The sequence below is a fragment of the Protopterus annectens genome, chromosome 7.part0 (assembly GCF_019279795.1).
Source record: "Protopterus annectens isolate FY-2018-M chromosome 7.part0, PAN1.0, whole genome shotgun sequence".
In the NCBI taxonomy this organism is placed as follows: Eukaryota; Metazoa; Chordata; order Ceratodontiformes; family Protopteridae; genus Protopterus; species Protopterus annectens.
Genome location: NC_056739.1, coordinates 1,813,125,143 through 1,813,144,276, shown reverse-complemented (window position 1 = coordinate 1,813,144,276; position 19,134 = coordinate 1,813,125,143). Strand labels below are relative to the sequence as shown.

At 39.2% G+C, this 19,134-nt stretch overlaps 1 non-coding gene across 1 annotated transcript; it reads right to left on the bottom strand.

The window, feature by feature from the left end:
- Positions 1-13,968: 13,968 nt before the first annotated feature.
- On the bottom strand, positions 13,969-14,041 carry TRNAF-GAA. The gene has a single exon. It is a non-coding gene; the product is annotated as a tRNA-Phe (tRNA).
- Positions 14,042-19,134: the final 5,093 nt, after the last annotated feature.

Below are 19,134 nucleotides of genomic sequence, written 5' to 3'. Positions count from 1 at the left end.
TCTGGGTTTGACATAGCTTTGTATGTTAGGCAGAGATAGCCCCTGAGTAGGCGATATGGAGTAAAGCTGTAGTTTTTGAGACGGTCTGTGTAGGGCATCTGTTTGAGGCCAGTAATCCTCTTTGTGAGGTATTTCTGTGGTCTTTCCAGTTGTTGTAGATGTTTTGTGAGGTACATACCAAAAGGGGTGTTGTACTCTATAATGTGTCTAATGAGTGATGAGTAGAGGGGAACAATGACCTCTTTTTTTCTGGATGAGAATCCTTTTGTGATGAGATGAGCCACGTAGAAGGATTTCCTGACCACTGTGGCGATGTGATTATCAAAGGAGAGACTACTGTCCACCTGTGTCCCAAGGTCTCTTATCACATTTTCGGCATTAAGTAGACTACCAGCTATGTGGTAGTTCATGGGTACAGAGTTTTTAACCAAAGGGGATGACAATACACTTTTTGGCATTGAGCTTCAGGCCATGGCTTTGACACCAGGTATCTGTCTCAGTGAGGCCCTTTTTTAGTTTGTCCACATCGTTAGGAGTTTTGATTATGGCTCCTAGTTTGCAGTCATCTGCAAACTTTGTTAGCCAAAGACCTTCTGTGTTAGCATGCACTTCAGAGAAGTAGATACCAAACAGGAGAGGACCCAGGACTGAACCCTGTGGTACTCCACTTGTCACTGGTCTGAAGTCGGATTTGGAATCCGCTACTTTCACAGTGTGGGTTCTGTCCGTGAGCCAGTTGGCAACCCATCTTGTGACATAGGGATTTATACCTAGTTTAGTGAGCTTATCTATAATTCCAGAGTGGGGGATGGTGTTGAAAGCCTTGGCAAGATCTAGATAAGCTGTGTGAACCATTTTACCCTCATCTATGGCTTTGGTGACTGCTTCAAAGAAGTCAATCAGGTTTAGGAGACATGATCTGCCTTTTACAAATCCATACTGGGTAGGGTCCAGAGTTTGGAGATTACCAATGTCTTTGTTTATGAGTTCCACGATGATACGTTCCATGGCCTTGCAGACCAGGCTCGTCAGGCTAATGGGGCGGTAGTTCTCATTGTCTGCCGTGGCTCCCCCTTTGTGGAGTGGGATAACCATTGCAGTGCGCCATTCAGTGGGTACAAAGCCTGAGGTGAGGCTATGATTGAACATGGTACTTAGGTAGGGTGCCAGTTCATTCTGTAGTTCGTGTAGAACGCAGCCTGGGATATTGTCAGGTCCCATGGATGCTGTGTTTTTGGCTTTGGAGAGTGTGTTCTTTACCTGTGCAGCAGTGATTATAGGAACTTTGCATTCTTCCGGTACAGAGATGGGCCCTCTAGGGGGGTAAGAGGGGGGTAAAGTTAGCACTGAACCTATCTGCTAGGATGTTGGCAATATCAGTTGGTTCTGTATATTTAGTGCCATTGTGCTGTATCTCAGTGCAGATCTGAGTGTTCCCATTGAGATTCTATAGAATGTTTTGTGGTTGTTTGTAGAGTCAGTGGCAATTTTATTTTCGTAACTAGCTTTGGAGGATTTTATGAGGGATCTCACCTTCTTACTGAGGTTGACCAGGGAGTTCCTCCAGTCATGGGATTTTACTCTTTTTTGCAACAGTTTCTTTCTTCTGTTGTAGAGTTTGTTTATGGCAGTGGACCACCAAATTGGCTTCCTTTTTTGGAGGATATCATCTTGGTTCTATTAGGGATAGCATGATCCATGCACTCGTGTAAGTGCTTATAAAGTGCATTTGTGTAGGATTCAGCAGTCATACCTCTATTGTCCGCCTGCATGGGTGTCATGAAGTTTGCCACTTCTGTCTTAAGAAGTGTGAAGTTGGCTTTGGAGAAGTTTTTTACGATGGTTTCCCTAATTGGGGGTGGGCTTGGGATGTGGATGTCTAGGCTGATTAGCTTGTGGTCGGATCTGACCAACGAGGAATTGACCTCTGGTGTGGAACACTGGTTTCACATGTTGGTAATGACCAGGTCTAGGATATTGCTGCCCCTGGTGGGGGTGTGAATAAGTTAATCCAAGGCATTGGAATTTATGAATTCTAGAAAACGTTTATCAAAAGAGTTGTAACATGAGTAGTTTTCCCAGTTAATGGTGGGGTAGTTGAAATCGCCCATTATTAGGGTGATGGTTGTATCCTAATACTTTCCAGTGTATCAAGAAATGAGGAGTGGGAATCCTGGGGCATGCTGAGGGGTCTGTAGCAAGCTACAATTTGGATTGCGGTCTTGCCCAGAGTTAGTTGCACTTGGATAATCTCGGATGCATTATGCTGTGCAACTAGCCTGGAGGTGCGGATATCCTTAATGAATATGGACATGCCTCTGCCTTTAGTGCTTCGTTCTGGGTTAGGTGGCCAAAAGGTGTGGTATGAATTGTAGCCTGGTAATGCAGGGTGATGCAGGGTAATGCATTGGTGAGCCTTACTTTGACATAAGCATGTTTGAATATGTTTAAAAATCTTGTGCAGTTTAGCAGTGATTTCTAAAACATTTGGGAGAGAGTAAAGGATGTTAGAATAATCTGTATATTGAATTATCTTTGCAGAATCAAAGTACAAGTATATTTCATTTTATGAAGGCAGAAAAAAAGTAGAAATCATTATATAGACCCTTTGGGGAACTCCTCTGCAAACTATAAGATTCACAGATCTGGCATTATTATCCATCTCACTAGCTGTTCGTTGTCATGGAGATAGGGGGGGTCAACCTATGTTTGCTGTAGATAGACCATAGCTCACTGAATAATAGAAATAATGAAATGGCTTATTGTTCTGAATACCTTTGCTAAGTCAAGAAACATGGTACCCATTATTTGCCTTTATCTAAATTTTGTCATGAGAAGTAAGAAAATGTAGTACAATAGTCTTCATCCCATGTCCAAGCTAAAATCCAAGCTTAGATTTGTTCAGGATGTCACAATCAGACAGGAAGTAGAAGCACTATGCATGAGTACATATTTATAGGCTATTGGAAATAGGAGATAACAAAACAATCTGTTAGACATCATTTAATCCAGAGGAGGACCCTGCATTGTAAACTGATACAAGTATGGAAGTTTTCCAATCAGTAATATGTAGCACTCGTATACAGAGTGACTGGCATGTATGGATATGTAAAATGCTATTTATCTGGAACATTAACTGCTACTAAAAAAATGACTTTGACAGAATATTGCCAAAATGCAATGGCCAAATTTAATGAAATCAGACTGGAAAATGAGTTTTGTAAAGTTAACCTCAGACATTTAAACAGCTACTGGTGATATGCCAAAATTATTTAGGGCTGTTTTAATGCATAGTGTCTTGTTTGTGGGAGCTAAGTCTTTTTGTCTTGCAGGGATAGTTAGGTCTCCTGTTTATGTGACTATTTTCATTCAGTGATTATCAGCCTTACTTATTGACCATTTTGTGAAGTTAGTCCTTGCTGGTTCTGTTATGCTTCAGAAATAAGTGACCACTTTAAGGGGTGAATGGATTATGTACTATTGTGGTAACTTGTCTTAGATTTGTTATTAACCAAGTAATTTAAGATTATTTGTCTGCCTACCCATCTATCTATCTGTTCTATATACCAAACTTATATATATATTGCTCAACTTTCCTAAATGTAAAGCAAGCTCTGTAGTAAAATGTATTTTGATTACAGTGTAATTTTATCTTCTCACCTTACTGGTTTATGTACATTTGTATTCTTAAAATTGCGCATTCTTTATATTTTCTTCACTGTCATTTTATGTTTTTGTTATCTTATGTATTCTGTATAAGTGGTCATATTACTGATCCCGGGGTTGAGACTGTGATTGGTCAGAAATGATCATTACACAACCTCGTTTAACAAATTCAGTAAATCAATCATTTAATCAATCAATCTACATATTTAGCCATATAATTTTAATTATTCCTTTCATATATTCTTGCATTATATCATTTTAGAAAAGATTTTTAATTCAAGCATCTAAATATTTTTATAAGTGAATACGAACCATGTGTAATTTATTTTTCTATATTGCATACATCAAGATTTTTCAGAAGACATGCCAACGAACTGTTATTAACAAAACCTTCATTAGTTTCAGATCCTTCATTATGATAGGGATTGGTTATAATTCATGGTTACATAAACACCCATGCCACCAGGGATAACATCATATCTTATCTGGCTTCTCACAATTTATCTACTTTCACACAAGGACTGACAGTAAATGTTTCCCTCTGTAAATAACTGAGTGAGATTTTAACCAATAAATAGTTGACATTACTTTGACTGGTATTATGTTGGACTCTATTACTAATCTGTCATCAATCTTCCCAGCGGGAAGTGCTTGTACCATCTCATGACTTAGTGGACTGCACTATTGCAATTAGCAAAACATCTTATCACTGGAAAATTAACAAAATGTTTCTAAAGTGTAACTGGATACCCATTCTGAAAATGAAGAGCATAAAAGATGCGACCACTTTTGTCTTACCTCCACCTTTATTCTCAACACTGTGACTTACATATACAGTCCGTATTAAAATAAAGTGGACAGATGGATTAGTGGGCAAATGGATTAAAGGAGGAAAACAACAGTGATCTTGGAAAGAAAAATGTAAAATATCCAAAACTGGCCTAGATAAAGAGAGGAAGCAGCTAAACCAGATAAAGAAAATAGTGTGAAAGAATGGAACTAGAGACACAGCAATTATACTGGAAGGTCTACTGTTAGAAAGTGGTAGAAATACCAGCTAAACAACTGGTGAGGAAATCTAAGCAATAAAGAAACACTGATGATGTGTAACATGGGGAAAAGGAAGGTATAAGGAGGAGGAGAGATATCAGGGAATATGTTAGGAATTATTACAGTTAACTCTACAACGAACACTTGGTAAATGAGAATGGAAAGGGAAAAGGGAGGGATACAAATCATTGACAGAGATGAAAGAAAGCCTAAATGTAAACAGCTGCAAAGCATGAAAAAAGCAGTTCACAAAATGAAAGATAATAAAACAGGTGAACCAGACTGTTCTTTGGAATTTTTAATGGGAAGAGTAAACGAAACCAAAATAATAATACCTTCAGTAATGCTGCATTTACTGAGGGATCTTGCTGTATATCTGAAGGACAGGAGGATAAATGTGTGCAGGAACAAACTGAGGAGTGACAAACAAGGGAGAACAGTGAAAAATCAAAAGAAAAAATTGAAGATCTGCAAGAAAAACTGAGGCTGGGGTCTTACACATAATAATTTGAGATGAGTTCTAAGTGTTGCTGCAAAAAGAGGTATGTATTGGGTACTACATAGTAGTACACATTTTAATTTTACTGTTCATGGGATTTAGGTATTTTTAGTAAATGCAATAGAATGTGCATTTGTGCGTGGAGGGAAAATAGTTTAATGCCAGCCAAATAGATTGAATAGAACAAGTCATATTGGTTTATTTAGTGCATCTAATTGCCAAAGGAATATCATCACTCCTGTATACTCAATAAGATCAGTTGTCAACATATGCAGTTTCCTAATCCAAAAGCAATTCTTGTTCATCATACTTGTTATTCAAGCTTCTAATATTTAGCATCAAAAGAGCCAACATAACCTTATTTTATCTTTAGATTTACTTACAGAAAATTCTACTTCTAAAAAATCTTTAATTCATTTACTTAAATTGTGACTTAATTTGTTTGCAGAGTAGCTTGAGTGTATCTAATCCTTTGCAAAATAATTATCTTTCCACCATATATTCCAATAGACAAATATGACAATATGATAATTTTCTGGTTTAAACATGCTTCTTCTAATATAGCTATTAAGCCTAGGAGCCTCTTTAAACTTTATCCTTTTATTTGACTGCTGTAAAAAATATCCATAAAAGACAGAAGCATTCATTTTTTTTAAACAGTAAGCAATCTCTAACCTCTGCTAATGCATGTTCCACACCACTTTTCTCATTGTTATTTCCACCACTTACCACAATTGCAGAAAATCCACTATTGTTCTTAACAAGTCATCCAATGCTTTTCTAATATCCATCATTTTGGCACTATATAGTACAGCTACAGCTTCCCTTTCCTTAATACAAGGCAAATCATTTTTCATAGCTCTAAGCATAGAATAGGTGAATATCCAAACAGCCACTATACCTTTTTCTCCACGTACCCCGAATCCCTCTACTTTTCAAATAAAAACTGATTGTTTTTTCTAAAGTGTTCACATACATTGTGTTTACCTTTAGTTAGTGCCCTGGATTATGGATGAAAAGGGACTTTGATGACCAATCAAGTTACCTAATTAACAGAGGAATAAATTAAAACAAATGAATCACTCAATAATGCAGAAATGTCGGAATTCAGAAAAATGTGGCAATGCAAAAAGAATAGCTAGGGCAATGTAATGGGAAAGACACAATGCCTGATTCTTCACTCTTATCAATAATCTCAGAATAGACATTCATAGCACACAAAGCATATGAAATACCCCTATGAGTCATACAATGTTCAGTACTTTTTTTCTGCAGCATGTGCACATTTTTATCTAATTTAATTATCTTTGTAAGGCTGTACTGATATCCTTATGTTAGTAAAATAATGCATTTGCATAATTGTAAAGTAAGATATTTACTATGTTTCTATGTAAGACTGATGTTTGTGACTAGCACATTTAAAGTGTATAGAAGTATTCAAGTTAATGACTTCTGTTATCCACCTTCTAAAGAGAAACATTAACGTTTAGCTCACATGCAGAATTAAGGCATACCTGACAATAAGAGCATATCTGTTGTACTGTTAACATAGAATACAATGAATGGATATACTGTTTCAAAATGCTATCTGGTCGATATCAGCAAAAGGTGGGATGCGTTTTTGAGCTGGTGCTAAGAGAGGCTAGAAATAGTCCTTGTGTGTGTGTGTTTGTGTGTGTTTGTATGTGTGTGTGTGTGTGTGTGTGTGTGTGTGTGTGTGTGTGTGTGTGTGTGTGTGTGCACGTTTGTTTGTAGTTCTCTGTGCTCTTAGACTCAACTCCAAAAGACTTGCTCTCAGTGTAACTTACACAGAGAGAAGGCTGAGAGCAGGCATTTTAGAATCTGGCCCCCTGTACAAATCTGTTTATATACTGAGGTAAGTCACTTAACACTGAAAGAAAGTCTTTCAGAATCAGGCCCTTTCTGTTAAAGATGAAGTACAAAACCCTGGTGTGCTACTGATGAGACATTATCATTTTGCCATAACTACAGAAGCACTGATCACTGTTACAGTCAGTAGCTTGGATCTACTAATCATCATTCTAAGGGGATCCAGTATCTGTCTGCCTGGGATGACATGATTGACAGACCATGATGCTTTGCCAGATATGGCCTGCACCTGTCACCCTTGGGATTCCGGATACTGGCTAAGGCTCTTGCCACCCCTATAGTGCCTTTTTTAGGCAAGGTTCAAATGAAAAATTCACCACCGTAACAGGTACAAGAAATCAAAATCTTAGGGTAATGCTACTCAATGCAAAAAGTCTAAACCTCAAAATGCACTCACTCAAGGTGCTCCTTAAAATGGAGAACATCGACATCCGTGCAGTGACAGAGACCTGGTTCAAGGCTCCAGAGAGCACCCCCTGCATTACCAGGCTATAATTCATACCACACCTTTCGGCCACCTAACCTGGACTGAAACTCTAAAGGTGGAAGCCTGTCCATATTCATTAATGATATCCACACCTCCAGGCTAGATGCTCAGCATAATGCATCCGAAATTATCCAAGTGTAACTAACTCTGGGCAAGACCGCGATCTAAATCTTAGTTTGCTACAGATACCCCACCATGCCCCAGGATTCCCACTCCTCATTTCTTGATACACTGGAAAATATTAGGGTACAATCTAACACCCTAATAATGGGCAATTTCAACTACCACACCATTAACTGGGAAAACAACTCATGTACCAATTCTTTTGCACAACGTTTTCTGGAATTCATAAATTCCAATGCCTTGGATCAACTTATCCACACCAATACCAAGGGCAGCAATATCCTAGACCTGGTCATTACCAACATGGGCAACCGGTGTTCCACACCAGAGGTCAAGTCCTCATTGTTCAGATCCGACCACAAGCTAATCGCCATAGACATCCACATCCTGACCCAACCCCCCATTAGGGAAACCACGTAAATAATTTCTCCAAAGCCAACTTCATGCTTCTTAAGACAGAAGTGGCAAACTTCACGACACCCATGCAGATGGACAATAGAGGTATGACTGCTGAATCCTACACAAATTCACTTTAGAAGCACTTACATGAGTGCATGGATCGTGCAATCCCTACCAGAACCAAGATGCTATCCTCCAAAAAAAGGAAGTCAATATAGTGGTCCCCTGCCATAAACAAACTCTACAACAGAAGAAAGAAACTGTTGCAAAAAAGAGTAAAATCCCATGATTGGAGGAACTCCCTGGTCAGCCTCAGTAAGAAGCTGAGATTCCTCATAAAATCCTCCAAAGCTAGTTACCAAAACAAAATCACCACTGATTCTAAAGACAACCACAAAGCATTCTATAGCTATGTCAAGAATCTCAATGGCAACACTCAGATCATCTCTGAGTTACAGCACAATGGCACTAAATATACAGAACCAACTGATATTGCCAACATCCTGGCAGAAAGGTTTATGCTAACTTTACATCCCCTCCTTTCACCCCCTAAAGGGCCCATTTCTATACCGGAAGAATGCAAAATTCCTGTAATCATGGCTGCATAGATAAAAAACACACTATGCAAAGCTAAGAACACAGCATCCATGGGACCTGACAACATCCCGGGCTGAGTTCTACATGAACTACAGAATGAACTGGCACCCCAACTAAGTACTATGTTCATTCATAGCCTTACCTCAGGCTTTGTGCCCACTGAATGGCACACAGTGACAGTCATCTCACTCCACAAAGGGGGAGCCATGGTCTCTGGGAACTACCACCCCATTAGCCTGATGAGCCTGGTCTGCAAGGCTATGGAACGTATCATTATGGACCTTATAAACAATGACATTGGTAATCTCCAAACTCTGTACTTCATCCAGTTTAGGTTTGTAAAAGGCAGATCATGTCTCCTTAACCTGATCGACTTCTTTGAAATGGTCATCAAAGCTGTAGATGAGGATAAGGTAGTTCACACAGCCTATCTAGATCTCAGCAAGGCTTTCAACACCATCCCACACTCTAGAATTATAGATAAACTCACTAAACTAGGTATAAATCCCTATGTCACAAGATGGGTTGCCAACTGGCTCACTGACAGAACCCACACTGTGAAAGTAGCAGACTCCAAATCCGACTTCAGACCAGTGACAAGTGGAGTACCACAGGGTTCAGCCCTGGGTCCTCTCCTGTTTGATATCTACTTCTCTGAACTACAGGCTAACACAGAAGGTCTTTGGCTAATGAAGTTTGCAGATGACTGCAAACTAGGAGCCATAATCAAAACTCCTAATGATGTGGACATCCTACAAAAGGGCCTCACTGAGACAGATGCCTGGTGTCAAAGCCATGGCCTCAAGCTCAATGCCAAAAAGTGCATTGTCATCCCTTTTGGTAAAAACTCTGTACCCATGAACTACCACATAGGTGGTAGTCTACTTAACACTGAAAGTGTGATAAGAGACCTTGGGACACAGGTGGACAGTAGTGTCTCCTTTGATCACATCACCACAGTAGTTAGGAAGGCCTTCTACATGGCACACCTCATCACAAAAGGTTTCTCAACCAGGAAAAAAGAAGGTAATTGTTCCCGTCTACTCGTCACTCATTAGACCCATTATAGAATACAGCGCCCCTTTTTGTATGTACCTCACAAGACATCTATAACAACTGGAAAGGCAGCAGAAATACCTCACAAAGAGGATTACCGGCCTCAAACAGATGCCCTACGCAGACAGTTTAAAAAAACTCCAGCTTTACTCCATCGCATATCACCTACTCAAAGGTGATCTCTGCATAACATACAAAGCTATGTCAAACCCAGAGCTGTTGGACATGCTCCACTTAAAGAAATCCCAATCCCTCTGAGCTACACGTTCTAGGGACCTACATCTTGTCACCACAATAAAGAGAACATGCTGGAGGGATAGATTCCTGTCCCAGAGACTTGCCATACTCTGGAACAAACTACCTATCTATATCAAACAAAGCTCCTCATTAGCACTCTTCAAGAAAAATCTTGATGAGTGGATGGGAGATAGGAAATTCACCCCGGGAATCACTTCTGTGGCTCTGCTCGACAGGGGCACAGGAAAATAATTTTTATAGGGTGGCGAAAAGCAGGGTACCTTTTTGCCTAGGCTTATATAGGCCCTAGGTCCAATAGCATAGTACCTACCTATGATCTACAGTTCATCTATAGTCAGCTGGCATATTTCTGTTTGACAAAATTTTGGCCAGTTTAGGACAATGTTTACTGGCAATGATTCACATTTCCTTAAAAATGTGTCCACTGTTTGACAGTGGTACAATTCCAGCTGTCTGTTCTTCCAGTATAGTGAGAGGCAAAGATTATTTCATGAACAGTGCTTAGGGTGCGGCTCCTATTTAACAAGATTCCATGACATTTTTAGAAGCTGCAGTGACAATATTCCTGTCTTACTATAGATGCTTGCCATTTAAGAAGTTCAATGCTGAGATTAAACTACTAACCTAGCTAGTTCTTCAAATGTCACTAAAATGGAAAAGTAAGGCAATAAATGTCACTACATTTTCTTGCCAGAACAGGAAAGAATATTTGGGGAGATGCTCTGTATTTTTCTCTGTGGCATTCTTAGTGACGGATGACGAATTAACTGCAAAGGTTAAAGCAAATCACAAGCATATGGCTATTTTTATCTGTGATTGAAATAAAAGGCGTAGCTAATCTTCCAATTACATAATAAAAGCTTTATACACATCATGCCATTAGATACTGCAGGCTACAAATGTGTAGAGGAGCAGTCAGCTTGTTTATACTGGAGTACATGTGATTTGTATAATTCATGCCTTTAAGATGCAGCCGTCAATGAAATGTACCAGATTACTAAATTATCTGCCTGCAGCATCACTACACCTACAAATACCAATAACTTAAAAACAGGCTTAAAGACTCATTTTGAATTCTACCTAAACCTTCTTCTGATTAAACCACCAAAATCATTCTGAGTGGATCTTTGCCATCTTATTTTTTACACTTAGTAGTTTGCATATATTTGCATGCAAATCTTCCAGTATTTAAACGTTCTCAATGCATTTGCATTTCACAAAATTATAGAGATGCTGTTTAGCAGGTTCTATAAAGTCAGCTAGGTCTACAGTTGCACTAATATTGCTTCTGAAACACAAAACACTTACGGAGTTATTTATCTAAATTATGCTGTATATTTTATGTAAAATATTATAACTGAATCAGATCTAGCATGTTGGTCTTTAGCTTAGAGGGATAATCCCAGTCTCAGAATTATTGTATATTCAATTTAGTCATTATTTTTTTTTTGACAATTGTATTTACTGTCCTTGGACTTTCAAAGGACACCCACAAGCTGTTAATGTTTTCTTTTGATAGCAAAATTAAAAATGTTTACTTATTTCTCAAAATAATATTTTCTGTCATTGTAAATGCTACAGCAAATGATGCACTTTGGCATGTTCACTGTGACATGCACTCATATCAAATGCTGTGAGCATAATGATATTAGCTCATGCAGTATGCTTTAAAGGCAGAGTATCCAGGTGTTGAGTTGTAAACATTTCTAAGAACATATTAACACAGTATCGTGACACCGATATTTGTAGGGAGAATCAGACTGAGCTAAAAATGTCATTCAGGTTAAACTAAATGTGTATTTTGTATTTATTAAATCTCTTCAGAGAAGAAATTATAAAAAACTATCAAAAACATATTCAGTGGAGTTTCAATGCTAGGTCAAAAGAACTATAAATGGGAATTTTGTTCTTTTTAAGCAATGTGACCAAAATGTGATACAAAGATTTTTTTTTTTAATTAAAATTCAAAATTCAAATGTTTTCATTTCATTAATTTATTGATATGATGATTAGTCAACTGCCCTTCAAACTCTGTTCAGCCATGACCTTGCAACAAGTGCAGGGGTAACTATATATAGTCAGATGTAAAAAAAACAGGGTAGGCTGAAACTGAAGTATCAAAAATAAGTAGGTTTAGGCTAGGTCTGCTGTAGTAGGTTCTTTATATATATAAGCCCAAGGTTAATATAAGCCTATTTCTTTAGTTTGAATTGAATAAAAACTATGCCTTTCATTTGCTGCCTACTCTGTCAAGTGACGTGCCTGAAGTAATCCTGGGGGTATCTGCACAATCTCCCATCCATTGGTCAATTATTCCTTCGAACAAAGACAGAGAGGTGCCAGAACATGTACCGGGATTTTTTGTTCCACAGCATAGGGATCTCACAGGTGAATGATCTGTCCCCTCACGTTTCGTTCTATTTATAACTAATTCAAGGTTTTTAAGTCCGCCCCGCTTTTGTTGAGGATCTAGATTTTGAGGTGAAGCATATTCAAATCATCTGCTCTTATGATGGCCTTATATGTCAGGCACAGGTCACCTCTGGAGCTAAGCGGTATGAGACTGAATAGAGGAGCTGGAGTTCTTTAGTCGGCAGCATAAGAGATATTTTTGAGACCCTTTATCCTTTTGGTGAGGAACCTTTCAGCTTCAACGGGCATTGTACTCATTACCGGCTGCAGCTGTCTTGAGCTCAATCATAAGGTCTAATGCCTTGATCTAGATGGGGGTCCTGATTGAATTGGAGTGAGATATGAAGAGATTAGGGTTCTACTTGAGCAACATCCTAATCCCTTCGAAAGGATAGTGTCAAATTCCTGTACAGCCAGACTACTGGTCTACTGATCTCTGCTCTGTTTTCGGTGGCACACTTCAACCTGCTAGTAGCCTTCTCTTTCCAAATTTCTTATGCATTTTTTTTGGTAAATTTCAGGCATTTTTTTCAGCACAGCCTTGGCCATGGCTCTGGCACCAGTGCAGGATATCTGTGTCAGATCAGTTTTTTTTGTGGGCATATGGCGCCTAGTTTGTAGTCTGCAGTGTTTTGGCTTCATAAAGCCCAGAGGTTTTGGTTGTACTCCCTGTTTAGTAGATGTCATCAAGAGTGAAACTGAGGACTGAGGACCCTGGGGCTGCCCTTTGTGACAGGTTTTGAGTCTGACATGCTTCCAGCAACTTGGCCTCACACACTTCTCGACCCTGGCCTAGCTTCCTAAACCAGTGCAACCCCACATCTTGTGATGGGTTTACTGACAAGCTGATGAGTTTTAGATACCTGGGTGGGGTGTCAGATGGCTTGTAAGGCCCCAGGTGGGGGTAGCTGTAGGACTTGCCTTCCCTCACCTCATCAATGGCCTTGTCTCAAAGTCAGAAAAAAGTTTAGAGCAGGGAGGGCACTTGACCAAGCCAAACTGAGAAAGTCCAAAGCCAAGTTGTGCCTTTGCTCTATATTTTTATGTATTCCATCCTCCATATCTCTCTCTCCATGGCAGACAAGGCTCAAGGAAGCTAATGGGGCGGTAATTTCCAGGGTCTGTGGAGGCACCGCCCTTATGAAGTGGGACCACAGTCGCCGTGCGCCACTCCTTGGGTGCATGGAAGGTGCCCTGAAGATTTGCAAATGAGACAAAATATACCCAGGGATGGAGTGATCACGCAGATCTCTATGTAAACTGTGACTGGCAATTTGATATGAATCCAGGAGACTGGAACTGGGTGTGAGAAAGCTTATTATAAAGCCACTGATGACCAATGCTGCAGTAGCCTTAGCTGTATGGGTTATATCCTCTCAAAGATATAACAGCTGTCTATCTTCCATAGGTTAATACGAGGCTAATTCATTTTAAGCCTAGCCAATTACCCCATGTGAAAATCAAACCCAGCACCTTGTGTTTGTAAGTAAACACCTTAACCAGTATGCCAAACCCCCCCCAACATTTTCCATGCCAAAACCTGGGGATGAACCAGAGATCTTTAGATCTTCAGTCTAACACCCTCCCAACTGAGCTATTTTGGCTCATTTGCAAATCTTCAGGGCACCTTCCATGCACCCAAGCTGCATCTTGAGCTGACTAAAAGACAAGTATTAGCATCCAGCATTTCAGAGCTTTAGTGTTGCTGAAGAGTAAACACCTCTGAAGCTTTTGAGGATTAACAGTTGGCTTGCCCTTTCCTTTACTTAGCAGATAAGCTCTCATTGGGAAAAAACTTCCATTTTCTTATAATTATGGTAATTACAAGCTGTCCTTGTAATTATTTACAGTAACGGTATCAGGTTTTTAGCCACTAACACCTCACTAACTTTATATTATTTGAGTATTTTTTTTAAGACTTTACATTGCTTTTTCTCTCTTTATACTTTGTGTTATTGTTTGTCCATGCTGGCAAGTGTAAAACGTTAGTAGCCTATGTCTATGATATCCATATAAAGGGAAGGATTTAAATATACCCTATTAAATAAACAAGACTTTGAGGGTTTCAGGCGTACAAAACAGCTACATTAACTAGCAGTGATTCCCACGTGGATTCTTACACGCTACTCTGCACGTACTGATACACTGCACTTCCTGTGGAGTCCATATTCATTATATACACTGGGTTTTAATGTTAGTGAGGTTCTGTATTAAGAAGTGTTTAATGAAAAGCGTACAGTGTTTTCTCAGGTATTTTGCTGTAGTTTATCTGGTCTCTATGTCCTCCAATCACTCGCAGATGCTGCCATAATCACTCCAACTGTGTTTCTTACCTAGGCATTTTGTTAACATCGTAATGTGATGCAGCCGTAAAATCTTGTGAGTGCAGTTTTACCGCGATGTACTATGGTGCGTAACCCTATATATAAGATTAATTTAAACACTAAATATAAGGTTAATCTAACTGCTTCTAGCCATTGTACTGAGTTAGTTACCTTGTGTATTCTGTACTGAATTATGCCTTCCTAAATGCAAGTACTGTGTAATTGTATTATCAACTGTCTTTGTTAAGGCTGTATAGTAACACAGAGTGGTACTTTACTCCACGTTTTGTATGGTATACCTATGTTATAGTTTGAAATGCTTACATAACTTGGGAGTGTAATATTTTTGTCTTTATTGGCTAGTATTCACCTAACATTCCTGTCATTATTTTTTCAGGCAAACTAGAGCAGCTTAGTCTTTTTTTTCAAAATGATTATCAATATAACGCCTATATCTTATGACCTGGCCACATAGCTGATGCAGAAAAGTCATTTTTTTCCCACTAACATAAGCAGGCTTTAGTTAACTTCTTGACTGCTCCTAATATTGTAAATTGAAGGGAATCCGATTAATCCATGGTGCCTCTATATAACTGTATGCTTTTTTATGTCTCTGAACTTATTTGGAAATATTTTATTTTTAGGCTGGGTTCATATCATCCTTGGATAGACTGTATATTCTGCTTGAACTGTGTCTCACCTTGATTGTTTTAATATTATTGCTTGAACTGTTTCTTACCCTGACTGTTTTAATATTACTGCTTGAACTGTGTTTTAACAATACAGCTCATCACTCATACTTTTTTATCCTTCTAATTTTTCCCAGCTCACTACCTCCTATCCTGCACTAAGGGACCTGCCTGATCTTTAAGGATCCCCTCCTGTTAATTTCAAGCCATACCAACATCGAATCAAGAAATTCTACTACCCCAGTACTGTTTTTCTCCCAGTCTCAAAGGGATTCAGAAAGTATGTTCCACCCTGGTCCTTTATTAAGATACTTGTATTAACTGTAATTTATCTAAGTATACAAAGTTTTACAGCCATTGAGTCAGGAAGCCAGCAGCCAGACTCCTCGCTATCCCTGTAGCAACTTCTAACCCCCCCCCGAATCCACAATCTGAACTACCACTACTAGCTATCTACATTATATTTACCTTGTAGTTTTCTGCTCTTTGACCACTAGGTGGCACCCTAATATATCTGTTGGCTAAAACTCTCTCCTCCACTTTCACAGCTATCATCTCTGAATATTCTCATAGATCATATCCCTTGACTAGTTGATTATCTCCCTGTGGCATCTCATTGTTCTTATCCTTTCTCCTCCCACCTTCTAGCTATATTTCTTTTCATCCTTCCACTCCACTATCCTTCTCTATCTTACACCTGTTGTACCGCACTGTACTTACCTGCAACAATTTGCACTGCCTCAGACATTTGCTGCTCTCACATTGTCTCTGTACAATCTTGACCTGCTCCTCCCACTCCGTTTGCCCTGCAGGCTCACTCCGCTCCCCTACCCTACCCCCAATTCCCACCCACCCCAATGCTATTACCCTTATACCCCACCATCCACGCTCCTTCCCCTTTTTAACCTATCACTAACTATCACTACTTAATAGCCCCACCCCTACCTTAACCACTCCTCAATTAGCTTTGTACCTTTAACTTCTCTCCCTCATCTCTGCACACTCATTATCCTGTACTGGTTGCACTATATAACTTTCCTCTCCTACTACTACCCCTATTTTAGCTTATATTAAGCACTCTCCCTCTTCATACTACACCTCCTTACCTACTAATCCTAATGGCCTCACTACAGAAAACTATATACATAACTCTTTTACTCTTAACTACTATCCTAATTTCTCTATCTATACCCTATGCACTAACCTTCTATGAACATTTTTTTTCTGGCTGAACATCACCAGCCCCACCAACAAACTAATTCACATTCTCACACAAACTCCCTCAATCACATAAACATTACCTCCACTTCTATCTACATACTTCCAAAGTATCACAGATCTACCCATATCTCTTATCTCCATAACAAGAAAACCCTGAATAACTACAACAAACTCTTAAAGATTATACAAAAACCTCAACAACATCCTCTATTAGATGGTGATATTCACCCAAACCCTGGCCCCAACATAACAATTCCCAGAGACCCACAAAACCTAACATCCCATGCTATCCTCACACCAAAAAGACCTTCAAACTCACTCTTAATAGCTCACTTCAACATCCGTAGCATTAACAACAAAATTACTCACTTACATTCACTCTTAGACGTGCATGCATTTGATATCTTCTGTATTACAGAAACATAGCTAAAGCCTACAACTCAAGACCAAGAAATTACCCCTCCTGGATATAACATCCTGAGATGTGACCACAAAACCAAAAAAAGGGGGAGGAGTAGCCATTCTGTATAAATCATAACTTCAGGTCTCTTCCTTTGATGTGTTCCTATCCTTAGATACAAATGCAGAAACCCTTACTGCTAAACTTCAAATCAACAACTCTAAATCTATCTTCATAATTTGTGCCTATCTTCCCCTCGAAATAATATCAATAGTCTTGAAGACATCCTTAGCTGCCTTACTACTCACCTACCTCAGGAAACCATTGTCCTAGGTGATTTTAATATAGACTGGGCTACATGTAGCTCCCCCAATCCTATCTCCCACATAAATCTAAACTGTTTTTCCCAAATAATAACCACCCCTACTAGAATCCATAAACCAAGTGGTATGGAAACTACCCTAGACTGGATCCTTATAAACAGCCATCCTAATACATATAAATCAGGTATCCTTCCAGATGACATGAGTGACCATGTTCTAACCTATACAATTAAACAAAAAACTCATAGACCCAATTATAATATTTACAAAACCTCTCGCTCTAAAAAACACTTTCACCCAGAGAGTTTCCAAAATGAACTCAAAGCATGTGACTGGTCCCCACTGAATCATCTTCAACTAGAGGAAGCAGTCACCTACTTTAATATTAGATTCCTACAAATTCTAGATTACCATGCCCCCTCTCGCTCCAACCGAGTAAGAACCAAAATTGCCCCATGGCTTACAAGACAAACTAGACAAAAGATCCTCCTACAAAATAAAATCTGGACCAAATGGAAAGCCTCTAAAAGCCCAACAGAGCACCTTCACTTTAAACAATTATGAAATGCAACCAAAAAGACATTCTACTAGACAAAAAAAAAGTTTACCTGCACCTCCAACAAACCCATCAGCAAAAACCACAAAAGTTCTGGTCAGGCATTAACAAACTACTTCAGCCAGGGCACTCTAAAACTCCTGCCCCAACAGGTATCACCCATACTAACTCTAAACAAGTTGCTGATGCCTTCAACAACTACTTCACTGAAGCCATTCAAACTCTAGCTAACACATTACCTCCTATTAGCACTAGCCAGTTTAATACCACAAATAGCCCAGTCCCTACCTTCCATTTACAACCAGTACCTACATCCCTCATTTGCACCCTCCTACAAAAACTCAAATCAGGCACCCCTTCTGCTGACTGTCTTCCAGCAGAATACCTGCAGATTGCTGCCACAGCCATTGCCTATCCCATTTCCATCCTTATTAATAGGACAATTACAGAAAGCACAATCCCATCCATATGGAAAGTCTCCCATATCATCCCTCTACATAAAGGTGGTGCTTCTACTGAACTTTCTAACTTTCAACCAATTGCCTTACTCTCTCCAATAGCTAAAATAATGGAAAAATGCATACACTGACAATTACTAGACCACCTCCTCCAAAATAATTTACTTGCTAACTGCCAGCATGGTTTCAGGCCTCACCATAGCACTACTACCACCCTGCTATCCTTTTTTGACTGTATAAACAACCATCGTAATAACAACTCTCTTTCCTCTTGCACTATTCATTGACCTTTCAAAAGCATTTGACATGGTTAACCATCACCTACTTATGGACAAACTAAAAGCCCATATCACTTGACCCACAAGCATTACTCTGGTTTAAATCCTATCTGGAAAAGCACCAAGCAGTGTTGTGGGACAATAATCTATCTACACCCCTCCCTGTCAACATTTGAGTACCTCAAGGCTCTATTTTAGGCCCTCTACTCTTTTCAATTTTTATTAATGAGCTAAATGCCAAAATTCCTCAAGCCACTTGCATACAATATGCAGATGATTCTACTTTAATATGCACAGCAAAGTCCCTAACCTCTCTCCAGACCCTCACCCAAACAGTATTTAATATTGTTGAAAAAAGGTTCATGCAACATTGCCTCCTCCTGAACCCAAAAAAAAAACAAAATTACTGCTTTTTGCTCCTACCCAAAAGTCACCACAAATTCACTTC